The sequence below is a fragment of the Saimiri boliviensis genome, chromosome X (assembly GCF_048565385.1).
Source record: "Saimiri boliviensis isolate mSaiBol1 chromosome X, mSaiBol1.pri, whole genome shotgun sequence".
Taxonomy (NCBI): Eukaryota; Metazoa; Chordata; class Mammalia; order Primates; family Cebidae; genus Saimiri; species Saimiri boliviensis.
Genome location: NC_133470.1, coordinates 114,743,718 through 114,756,035, shown reverse-complemented (window position 1 = coordinate 114,756,035; position 12,318 = coordinate 114,743,718).

The following is a 12,318-nucleotide window of genomic DNA, read 5'->3' as shown; positions in this document are numbered from 1 at the left end:
ACTAGATACTCTTGGGCTGTGTCCTCAAAGGATAGGACTGTGTGGGTCTGTCACTTTTCTGAAATCTCTGGCTTTACAAAACTTCGCCCTGCAGATAAGGATACTGACTTCTCTTATCTGCTTGTCCCTAGGTTCCTCTCTCTGGTGAGATACTGACTTTACCTGCAGAGCTGGATTGCTTTTATCCCTGAACTATACACTGCAGACACTCAAGATTAGTGCCAGGAGAGGAGAAAGGGTAATTGTTTCTAGGAAAGAGAATTATGTAGGTGGTAGTTGTTTAAAAAACTGGGGGCTGGAGTGGTATTTAGTCAAATATAGCTGCCACAGAGCAATGAAAAGGCCTTTTGGAATTTTTTTAAAAGAGCTCAATACTTACACACTTTGTGCTCTGGCAGCTATTCTAGGGAAAAGTTTTTACAATGTTTCAGCCTCTAAAAAAATCCCTCACCTGTTCTACTTGTATATTGCCTTTTTCTTGAAGCCTCCGAAATACTAAAATGGTATCATGTTTTTATTAATTCAGTGATGCTGTATTATGCATCAGAAAGCTTAAGTCCTTGGCCCGCACTGTCTTAATTTCTCAACTCTCTGTGCAAACTGCAACTACTTTTTGTAAGTATCTGAATGGTCTTCTTGTCAAATATATATTTACCAATAAAAACTTCGTCCTGGAGAGACCCTTTTATGAGTAATTTTCACTTTATATTTTGTAAACCTCTATTGTTCATTTTTTCATCTGCACACAATTGGCATTCCTTTTTAGTGTTTTATCCTTTTTAACAAATATGAGTAAATCTAAATGAAGCTTCTGGAGAGAGTTCTTAAAATTGGCCTAATGACTTAGGAGTATCAAGGTTATGTCATCCCTTTGGGCAGAAGGGAATTAATCATGTGCTATCAGTATGTTAAACCACATTCTCCTCATAGGATGTTAGCTTCTTAAATAGCTGTCTTCCTATCACTTGAGATCTATGTGAGAGAAAGAAGGGCAGTAGACATAAGTGAGGTATATATATAGGAGAACCACATGGTTTGCATATTTTTTCCCACTAGATAGTCCTCCTTAGCTTTTATGGAGACCCCACATGCTTTCTATATCTTGAGAAAACATGATCTTAGAAAGGAATCAGAACATATTCTTTGGAGAGCCTGAGTAACTTAATGGCTTAAAAATGTCACTATCCCAAAATATGTGCCTTTGATTAAGTTGAAAAAGCCCCAAATAAGGCATGTCACAGGAGATATTCAAACATCATTTGTCTAGTGGGAAGAGTATTGTTCTGCACCCCACTCCCTCCAAAATCACCATTTGAGGTCTCCCTAATCTTTTTTCTACATCTAAACCTAGCTAGTATCCATGCTAAGTGGCAGTTGAACTATAGCTGACCACATTTGACAGTGTGTGTTTATGGGGTGGGGGAGGGGAAGAGAATGAATATGCAAAGAGGAGGAACACTGATGAGAAAGGAAGCAAGTGTGCCATCACCTGTATATCCTCTATGGGCAGAATGGGGCTATATGTTTTGGAAAGACGGAAAGGCAAGCATAATTCCTGGTTCATACAATAAGAGTTTTATAACTGTGGTGATTAAATTAGAGAAAAGTTTGAAATTTATTAAACTACATTTGGAGTCAGGTAAATCTAAGGCTTGTGTATCACCCTAACTTCTCAACTACATATTCTTGAATAAATCTTTTATTCTCTCTAGTCTTGAATTTCTCAAATGTAAATGGGAGTCATGCCTATCTACTGTTAAAAGGATGTCACGAAGAACAAATGAGATAATAGATATGAAAGCACTTTACCAACTCAAAAGCTAGGAAGTGCTATATAAAGCTGAAATGTTTGTAACTGGGGATAATCATTTAAGAACATTCAGCTGATAGCTTTAACACCTTCTTCTCCCCTAAACTGTGTTGTTTTTCACTTTCCTGGCTTGAAAAGACCACAGTGATGTAAAGGTGGTGGCCTTACATGGGTAAACAGGATAGTTTAGTGCTCCTGGGCAGTCACACAGCTTCCCTGACACAGAACAGACCTTCACTTGGCCTAATGATCAACTCTCGCTATTTTGAAACTTTTAATTTTTGAACAAAAAGTCTCACATTTTCATTTTGCATTTGGTCCTCAAATATGAGGACTGGTCCTGCTCTCGGGCTGTCATCTGTTCCTTTGTACAGTGATGGGAACCAGAAGTTCCTTTATGAACCGAGGGTTAGAGGAAGGCATATAGAAGTTAGCTCAGAGTTTGGCTGGGAAGTTTGCTAGAGGGGGTTCAGTGGCAGGGGTGAAGTGGCTCTCTATATGAGGGATGTGGGGTAGTCTGAGCTGAAGATCAAATGTGAGCCACAGACAAACGTCAGAGTGTTCCTGTGCTAACATGCCTTGGTTGAGTCTAATCAGCAGCAAGAATCATCAGCCCCTGACCATGCTGAGAGAAAACAACTTACAGTTCATCAGTCTCTGACTTCATCAGCAAATACAGAGTGAACGCTGACCAGACAGACAGGGCACATGGTTGCAGAAACCCAAAAAATCAGAGAGTCAGAGGACAGTTAACAGGAATTCATGCATGATTATGAGCCTCCCCTGCGTTTTGTTCTGCCACAAAGTTGTATAATGGTTACACCGGAAAAATAGAACGTAATGATGTTAATTCAGAAAGCATCTGTATTCTACCTATTTTTCTCACTGCCTGCTCAAACCTGCTTGGAAGGTTGGTTCTTTCCTTGTCACTGGAGAAAATTTTGGCAGATACTAAAGCTCTTAGATAATTAAAAGTTCTCTGGTTGCATCTTGCCATAACAATTGTCTCATTTCCATAATTAAAATATCGAGTTCTGTGTAATAGACAATATTCTGAAGTTCACTTATTGTTACAGTTTTTCCTCTCTCTGAGAATGGTTTATTTCAGGCTTGGAGACTTGTAGTAGAAAATGGGGCACATTTTTTACCTCCTTTTCTACTTTTCATTAGGCAGTTCCTTTCATCACTCCTTGATTCCTTCCTCCAATTTGATAGCCAATATTTTTGTTTTGTTTTGTTTTTTGTTTTTGTTTTTATTTTTGTTTCTGTTTTCAGGCTGGAGTGCTGTAGTGCAATGGCACAATCTCAGCTCCTTACAACTTTCACCTCCCAGATTCAAGTGATTCTCCTGCCTCAGCCTCCCAAGTAGCTGGGATTACAGGTGTCCACTACTATTTCTGGCTAATTTTTGTATTTTTAGCAGAGACGGGGTTTCACCACGTTGGCTAGGCTGGTATCAAACTCCTGACCTCAAGTTATCCATCTGCCTTGGCTTCCCAAAGTGCTGGATTACAGGCATGAGCCACCGTGCGCTGCCTCGATAACCATTGTTTATAAACTCTTTTGGTCATACTGTGTAGAAGCATGAAATTTAAGGAACAAGAAAAATCTTACCTGAAAGGTAGGTATTATTGTAATCTGACTTTTTTTTTTTTTTTTTTTTTTTTTTGAGACAGGGTTTGCTCTATTGCCACTGCTGGTCTCAAATTCCTGGTCACAAGCGATTCTCCCACCTCATCTTCCAGAGTTGCTGGGACTACAGGTGTGACCCATTGCACTGAGCTGTGGTCTGACTTTGATGTCCTGCTTGGTAGATATTCAAACCTGACTATTCAGTTGTCTTCATGGGTTATTTCATGATCTTTTACCTCAAGTTCCTTTACAAAATTAAAGTCTCTCTTCTGTATGGCCATTAAGGAACTACCTCCCACTCTTGCCAACTTTTGATTTTGATTGTACACCTCTAGCCTTTTTCTGCTCAGGTCCCATTGCTCCAGACTAGAAGCCCTCTTGAAACACAGTATTCAAGAATGCTTACTTCTGGTCCTCAGTAAGCTGAAATATGGTATTCCAAAGATGTCAATGTCCAAATCTCTGGAACTTGTGAATACAGGATCAAAGGGACTTTGCTGATATGATTCAAGATTTTGAGATGAGGAAGTTATCTGAGATAATCTGGGAGGGACTGATTCTTTATAAGAGGGAGGCAGGAGAGCAGAGGTGAGAGAAGGCAGTGTGACAATGGAAGTAGAGACTGGAGTAATGTGGCCACAAGGAAGGGAGTCTGGAAGTCTCTAGAAGAAGGAAGAGATGAGGAACAGATTCTCATGGAGTCCTCACAAAAAACTAACCCTGCCAAAACCTTGATGGTAGCTCTTTAAGACTCATTTTGGACCTCTTAACTCCAAAACTGTGAGATCATAAATTTGTGTTGTTTTAAGCCACTAAGTTTATAGTAATTTGTTACAGGAGCAATGGGAAACTAATACATTGTCCAAATGAGATACTAAAGAATCATTTAGGTGGACAAACTAAGTGTGTAGGCTACTTTCAGTGCACCATCCTCTCTTTCCTGTATTGTCAGAGCCACTAGACAGCCACAACTGTTGCCCTTTAGATTTGCACATTAGACACCAGGCTCTTGTGACCCCCAAATGTCAGAGGACCAAAAGTAAGCTCTCTGAATCTTTCAGAGCTCACTCTTACTTGGCTTGGGGTAAGGGGAAAGCATTGGGAGAATGAAGAGTAATATTACAAAAAATCAATAACTATTAATATTTCTGAAAGGTATTGTTTCTTTTCAATTTCCAACCCCTCTTCAAACTCAACTCTTTATGCCAGGGGTGGATATTATACTAAGGGTTTCAAAATAGGGTTTGGACACCTTTTTCAAAAATTGTGCTTTGGTGGTTTAAGAGCCTCATTTTGGAATGTAAGCATACTTGGAATGTAGGCATACTTTGGAATGTAGGCATAGAAATAGCAAACTATTTTTTAATTCTTAGTCTTTTGAGGTGTCAGATTAAACAGATTGAAAAGGCCCTAGTTTAGTATATTTTTACATTCATGAATTCCCTCTCATAAAAGCCCAGCTGCCATCTTGGAGGTGAGCAGGAGGATAAGAGAGAACATTTCAAAGACTGTGAAGTTACCTAAAGAGACTCAGTTACTTGGAGATTTGAAATGATTAGATTGGGCTGAAATGAACAAACTGAGCTTGAGAAATTTTTCTCTTCTATCCAGTGCACGAGTGTGTATGAGGAATATTAGATCAGTTATAGAATAAGTGCATAAGCTACATATTCTTCATGCATTGCAGTGCCATGTGAGCAATTTTTTTTCCTGCTACATATTTGGTTTCTGAGTAGTGACTGGCAAAGTCAGCAACGGTTTCTCTATGTCAGGAGTATCTTGGAGGCTACCTTAGTGACTGTTACAGAAGCTAGTTGTGTAGATCTAACAAAAGGCGTTTACCGAGTTGTAAAATAAAGAACTCTCAAGGCCGTACTTGACAACTGGTGGGGGAAAGAAGACCCACCTTTATGTCTCCAGTATTCTCAGTATACAGGTGGCAGTTGTGGGGTAGGTCACCTCCAATGAGTAGGTGCATAAAGCAAAATTAAAAATTTTATCCCTTTACTTTAGAGAACCCAGCTGGAAGACTCTAGATTCTAATCTTCATGCTCCAATGTAAGGAAAGTGGTCCATCAGTGTATGCATTGCCTACTTTCTCCATGTAATATCTCAAGTGAGAAAAAATGATAAAAATAAACACCCAGAAACATCTGTTAGATCTGAAAAAGCACAGAGCTAATTTACATCTAGAACCATCATCAGCTGAGAACTGAACTAACAAGATGTCATGTTTAATGCATAGTATACAGCATCTTAGTTGTAAGTGCTTCTTCTATAAACAGAATATAAACTTTATTGTTACCCTTATTGTTCAGGTGGTAATAACACAAATAAAGCTCACGCTTGGATCACAGGTGATTTCAGGAAGCCAGTAGTATGATTTTAGTTTTGGAGGAATAGATTCTATAAAGTAAATGAGCTGGTCGGTTTTACTAGAAACACATGTGCTATTATCCAAACAGCATGAACTAGGAATCAGGAGACATAGGTTCTAATCTCATCTTTGTCATGTATTAGCTATTTTATCTTAGACAATTCACAGTCTATCTGGGCCTAAATTTTCCATCAATTAAAAGTAGATAACATTCCCTGCCCTGCCTGTCTCCTAGGGCCGTTATGAGACTCAAATGAAAAAAATAATCCACATGAAAAAGCTTCATGTAAAGTGCTATACAGATGAGAAGGTATTAGCTTTAGAATGACTCATGTATGTGTCTTTATTGAATTCCCATTCCCTCACACTTTTCCGCTAAGGAATTCCCATCACTATCCCAAGGATAATCTATTTTAAGCAGGCCATCTTGAGTGTGGTCTGCTATTTTGGTTTCTCAAGACATTTTCGCTCTGTATTTAATGAATTTCCATTACAGGATAGGATGATGAGAATCTGTTTCTGCCACCTGAAATAGTTTCAAAATTTGTCTCTTTGCATTTTATGCTAGAACTACTGTATTTGCTGACATGACTCTCCTTATTGCATGTTCTTTTTCTCTATTTGTTATTTCTTTGATTAAATGTAAGATTTATCTTCACTATATTTCATTCTTGACAAGATATTAATTTTTAGCAACAATTAGATTATAACTTTGGAAGACTGGATCAGAGCAATTTAAGGAATATAAACTACATTGACTCTAGTAAACCAAGTTGTATTAGTTACGATAGACCATATTATATTTTAAGAACAAAGAATAATGAAATCTCAGTGGTTTTAAAAACAAAAGTTTTATTTCCTGTCTAGTCAAGCTGCAACCCCATCACAGGTCTTTTGAGGCTCTGCTCTGCATTACCCTCGCCCTTACTCTGACTCAGACTGATGGAGAACCAACTATCAGGAACATCACCAGTCTTTGTGGCAAAGGGAAAAGAGATCCTTGAAGGTTCTCACAGTGACAATTTTTATCTGGTTTAGAATCAGCATATATCACTGCTAGGTACCACTCATTGTCCATAACTGGTCATGTAGAATCACCTAGAACCACCAGGAGTCCAGGAAGCATGATCGTACTATGTATTTGGAAGAGGGAAAAAAACTAAACATTTTGATAGACAGCACCGGTGACTGACAGACAAATTTAAATTGCTCACCACTGGTTAGAGGCCTCTGATTTAAAAAGGAGGAGGTTAGAACCATTTGTCAGTTTTGCTGTGGAGGCAAAGGCAAATGGTGACATTTGCCCCTGAGATCTGGCTTGAAGAGTTAAATTCATGGTTAAAGTCAGTACTGATTGAAGTTATGCCATTTGTTATTTTTGGTGGCAGGACCTGGTAGTTTCCAACTTCCTATGTTCATTAAATGCTTTCAGTAACAATGATGTCTCTTAGCAATGGTAAGAAAACAGAATAATTCTAGTTTGTTCATGTGACTGCTTTGGTTGATACTTCAAATTTCCTATTATTTATTCATTTTTATCCATCCATTTATCTATTTGTCTATCCATCCATTCATCCAACTCAGACTTTTATTGAACACTTCCTATATGCCAGGCACTATACTGGATGCTAGAGATAAAAAATAGAATTAAACATAGTCTCTTTTTTCAATGAAATCCCAGTTTTTTCTAATCCATGCTACTCTTTTATAAACATGAAAATGTCATGTCTTCAATGCTATTTTAAATTACAAAATAAATTATTGTGACAAATCATATCAAAAGAATTACTGTTTTAGAATTTTCCTAAAAAACAAACAAACAAACAAACAAAACAAAACTACATACCTCTTTCCCCAGAGATTTTATGCTCCATGGGAAGTTTTCTGCCTGCTCTCCATCTCTGAAGTATACTTTCACCACTCTGGTTGAGAATCAGTGGTGAATACGTCATTTTTGCTTACATCCATTGTTAGAATGGGGAGTGGGGAACTTTTCAGGCTGTGTGTATGAGTTTATAATGTTGATGCTTAAATTGGCCACAGTCCAGAATCATAATTGTAACTGAAATACCTTGCGTTAACTAAAGATGAATTATTTCTGTTGCACCTTTTCAGGTGCCCAAGAAGCTAAGTGTTTGAGTGCCTGCTCTTGTCAAGTAGTATGCTAGCTGCTATACAGAATTTCCAAGAAATAGAAAATAGCCTCTGTTTCTAAGTAGCATTGACATATATGTCAGAATCAGCACAGGGTCAAGTTGTCTAAGAAAATAACAGGATGAATGTATGACTTGGGTTAGGCCTTGAAGGATGAGTAGGTTTTGAGTGGTTAGATTAGAAGAGATTCTTAACTGAATCGTAACACAGTACATTATGATTCTTAGTTTATAGTTTCTTTTGTGTCCTTTCAAAGTGCTGGGAACATAGTGGATACTTCTAAACTTGCTTATTCTGAGAACAAAGAAGTTGACCTGCCCTAAAACTCTTGTGTGGAAGCTCAGATATTGACAGGCACCTAGCTGTAAAATGTATTCACTATTACTGCAGAAGCAAATCCTCAAATATTAAAGCCTTTCCTAAACTTTCATGAGGAATTCTAAAAGATTGTACTAGGATGGATATGGAAAGAAACTTTGGGGAAAACAAGCTCAAATTCATTAATTAGGTGACATAGAGACAGACATCATCTAGGACTTCAGAACCTCTCAGTGCTTCCCACAAACAACCAGCTCTTTGGCCATGATGTAAGAACCTTGTCTTGTTCTCATTTAGCTTAGTGCTCTAGGCTTTCATTACCTGGTTTGAATTCCCTACTACTGATCTCAGTTAGCAAACAAAAATCAGAACATTGTCTCTGCCAAGGCCAGTGTTAAAAAATCAGAGATCATTCCTGGCTATGCATCTTTTTAAAATTACATATTTTTAGGTTTCATCTTGGATGTCACAAAATACTTGTCTCATAAACCCCACAGGGAACTATAAAGGGATAATGGAAATGGGGTGTTCATGCAAACACCTGAACAATTCCACCTGTCATATTAGCTCTTCTGATGCCCTTCACCAATTTGGACCTTGGACTCTCTGGCTCTATGTTTGCCTTGATTCCATATTGGCTCACAGCCCACTTGACTTTACTTCTAGTTGGGCTTCCTCTAAACTGTGCAGCCCTGCTGATTTGCCTGAGGAATGGCCTTCCTCACTTAATTTACAATTTCTCTCTGATTTTTGCCAAAATATAGAAAACCTATTGTCAGCCTTTCTTGTCCTCACCTCTAGATTTCACTTTGTGTAATTGCTTCAAGTGAATTCTGTGGGGTGGGTGGTGGGTGGTAATTGCTATGGAATATTTAGCCCATCGCTGTTATGGGAAAAAATGGCATAACAACTATTATTATTATCATTTGCAGAAAGAATGCTTTGTAAATCTCTTAGTTGCCCCACGTGATCTTATAAAATGACAAAAATTACATATGAGGTTTCCTTAAAGCAAGACCTTCTTGTCAGCACAGACTTTCTTGCTATTCTTTTCTCTGCAAAGTAGTCCTACTATTACCATGGAGAATTTCAGTGGATCTTCTCTGGGAAATGTAAAAGGGCAACAACCTAATAGTCTCCTTAAAGGGTAATGCTTTCTTGGGGACATGGCCACTTTTTTTTTAATGCTTTGGACGTAGCCACTCTGTGCTCTATAAAATTAGACACAAATATAATTTAAAAATCATTTCCTGTATCCTAATATCAGACTTTACAAGGAAAGCAAAGTTTTATTTCCCCTCTTTCTCCATCCCTTTTGCCTTTCAAAGCCAATATTTCCTCAGGCCAAATGAAGCCAGACCTTTGCTTTTTGCCCTTTTACGCTCCCTTCTCAGTTCTCCTGGAGAATCAGGATTAAAAGGATCACATTACTTTTTAATTTTCTGCAATGTGCATTTCCATCCCCTGAATGCAAGACTCCTCAGCTAGATCAGGTCATTATGACTTGATGATTTCATTTCCTTGATCATTCTTTGGCATTTAATGACTTATAGCTTTGCCTGTGTATAAAACATGAAACCCAGAAAAACTGTGAATCAAGGCCAGGCCCATCTTCTATTTATGAAGGTGTTTTTCCTAGGGTATTTTTCAGGTTTGGAAAGTAGTAGTCATAAAGCTCGCAACATTTTCAGTGGAGTTACTAAACTTTCCAGGAAGAGCCCCATGAGATGGAGTTGAGAAGGAAGGCAAGCTTGATATTGACTATAAAAGTTGTGGGAACACCAGCTTGGATAAACTTCATTTTTTAGACTCTGTGGTGCTCAGTATCTAGGATAAACCCCTTTAGATAAATATTGTGGTCAAGAATAATAATTTAATGTATAATAATTGTGTTTCAATTCCTTTTCTACTAATCCATGGTTTAAAATCTCAATTAAGGTTTGCATCCTCTGGAAAGCCTTTCTTGGTGACTATGCCAGATTTATGTCTCTTCTGAACTATTAGCAGGTATCTGGCACTTAGTTACATATTACAATTGGACAATTATTGTCTCTAGTTTCTATGTTACTCTGATATTATGATTTAAATATTTATAAATACATATATTGCTATATCTTACCCCTCTCCTTTAGGACACAGTTAATAAACCTTATTGTCTCCCATATAACACTTACCATCATTCTCTGTAGTTCTCCAGTATATGCTTTTTGAATAAATGTATTGTTATAATTACCTTTTAAATTATCAGTAATTTATAAATTATTCCAGCAGATGAACATATCTTCTTAAAAGACCATTCCAACCTCAGCTTGGGAATTCCCTTTTGTGATTAACTTGAATCCTTTATATTGCACTCTAGTGTAGCTATTCTTTAAGTTAGGTACTATTTATTCTCTCTCCCCACTTATTAAACACTTCTTACACTTTTCTTCTACCTTATTTTACAGTTGTGGTTGTTCTTCAAGGCTCTGTTTTTCTTTCTCTGCACTCCTGGTACATTTATTGTTTTGTCAAGTTTATCTACTGTCCATCTTCAACTCCTTGTAGTTACTTCTCAAATCTGCGTTTCCATTCCTATCCTAAGGACCTTAGTACAGTGCTTTCGAATATTGGGTGAAATATCATCACTTGAGTATATTTAAATCACCTTAAACTCAATGTTTTACAAAAAATAATCATCTCTTCTACCACCCAAACTACCTGCTCTTTCCATTTTTTTCTTCATTCTTGCTGTTTGTGTATACTTCTATTATCTATGGCTCCTATGCCTTGGAATCTTCTTTCTCACTTCTTTCTTCTTTACCCATCATGTTCCATCTGTCCCCAAATTGTGTTGAATCCTTTGAATATCTTTGAGAGCCAATATGTCCTCTCTGTGACGTCAGCAAATGGCCTAGTCTAGGAGTTTATCTAGGCCTAAATTTTATGTTTATATTATGTATGTATGTATGTATGTATGTATGTATCTCTTTATCTGTTTAATTTATTTATTGAGACAGAGCCTCACTCTGTCGCACAGGCTGGAGTGCAGAGGCACTATCTCGGCTCACTGCAACCTCTGCCTCTGGGTTTGAGCAATTCTCATACCTCAGCCTACCAAGTAGCTGGAATTACAGGCATGTGCCATCACACCCTGCTAATTTTTGTATTTTTAGTAGAGACAGTGTTTCACCACATTGACCAGGCTGGGCTTTAATTTCTGACTTCAAGTAATCTGCTGACCTCAGCCTTCCAAAGTGCTAGGATTACAGGCGTGAGCCATCATGCCTGGCCAAGCCCTAAATTTTAGATTACTATTACCATAGCTTTCTAGTTTCTTCCCTTGATATTATTGTTGTTGGTAATGATGATAATAATATGACTATTAGCATAAAAGCTGCTATTTATGAACTCTTGTGTGCTAGGCATTATATTAATGTGCTTTTTGAAGATTAGTTTATTTGAGTCTCATAATGACCCAATGAGGTATATATTAATATCACCATTTTAGAGATTAAAAATCCTGTAACATACAGAGTTTACGTAACTTGTCCATGTAGTCTTCATAGATAATAAATGGAAAAAAAAAAAACCTGGGATTTTAACTTTGAAGCCCACATGCAGTAATAATGCCCTGCATTTGTCTGTTAGACTAATGCATTATTTTCATTGTGCTACTCACCTCTTCAAGAACATATGGAGACTTCCATTGCCTACATCAATAATTAATTTCTTCATCTGATACCAAGACTTGCTATGATCTTGTGCCACCATCTCTCCCCAACCTTATTTCTCATGACTCTCAATACCTACTCATTGTTCCATTCAAGCTCACTTGATCAGTGTTTCCCCCTCTATTCCCAATGTTTACTCCTGCTTAATAATTTTGTCTAAGTCTGAGATGCCTTTCCCTCACCTCTTCAAATTCCGCGTATACTTGAAGGTCTAGTTCAGATCCAACTTCTCCATGAAGTCTTCACAAAATATTCCAAAATACAATGAGGTTTATTTTCTTAACTTCTCTGCCACATTGGTTTGTATACTATAC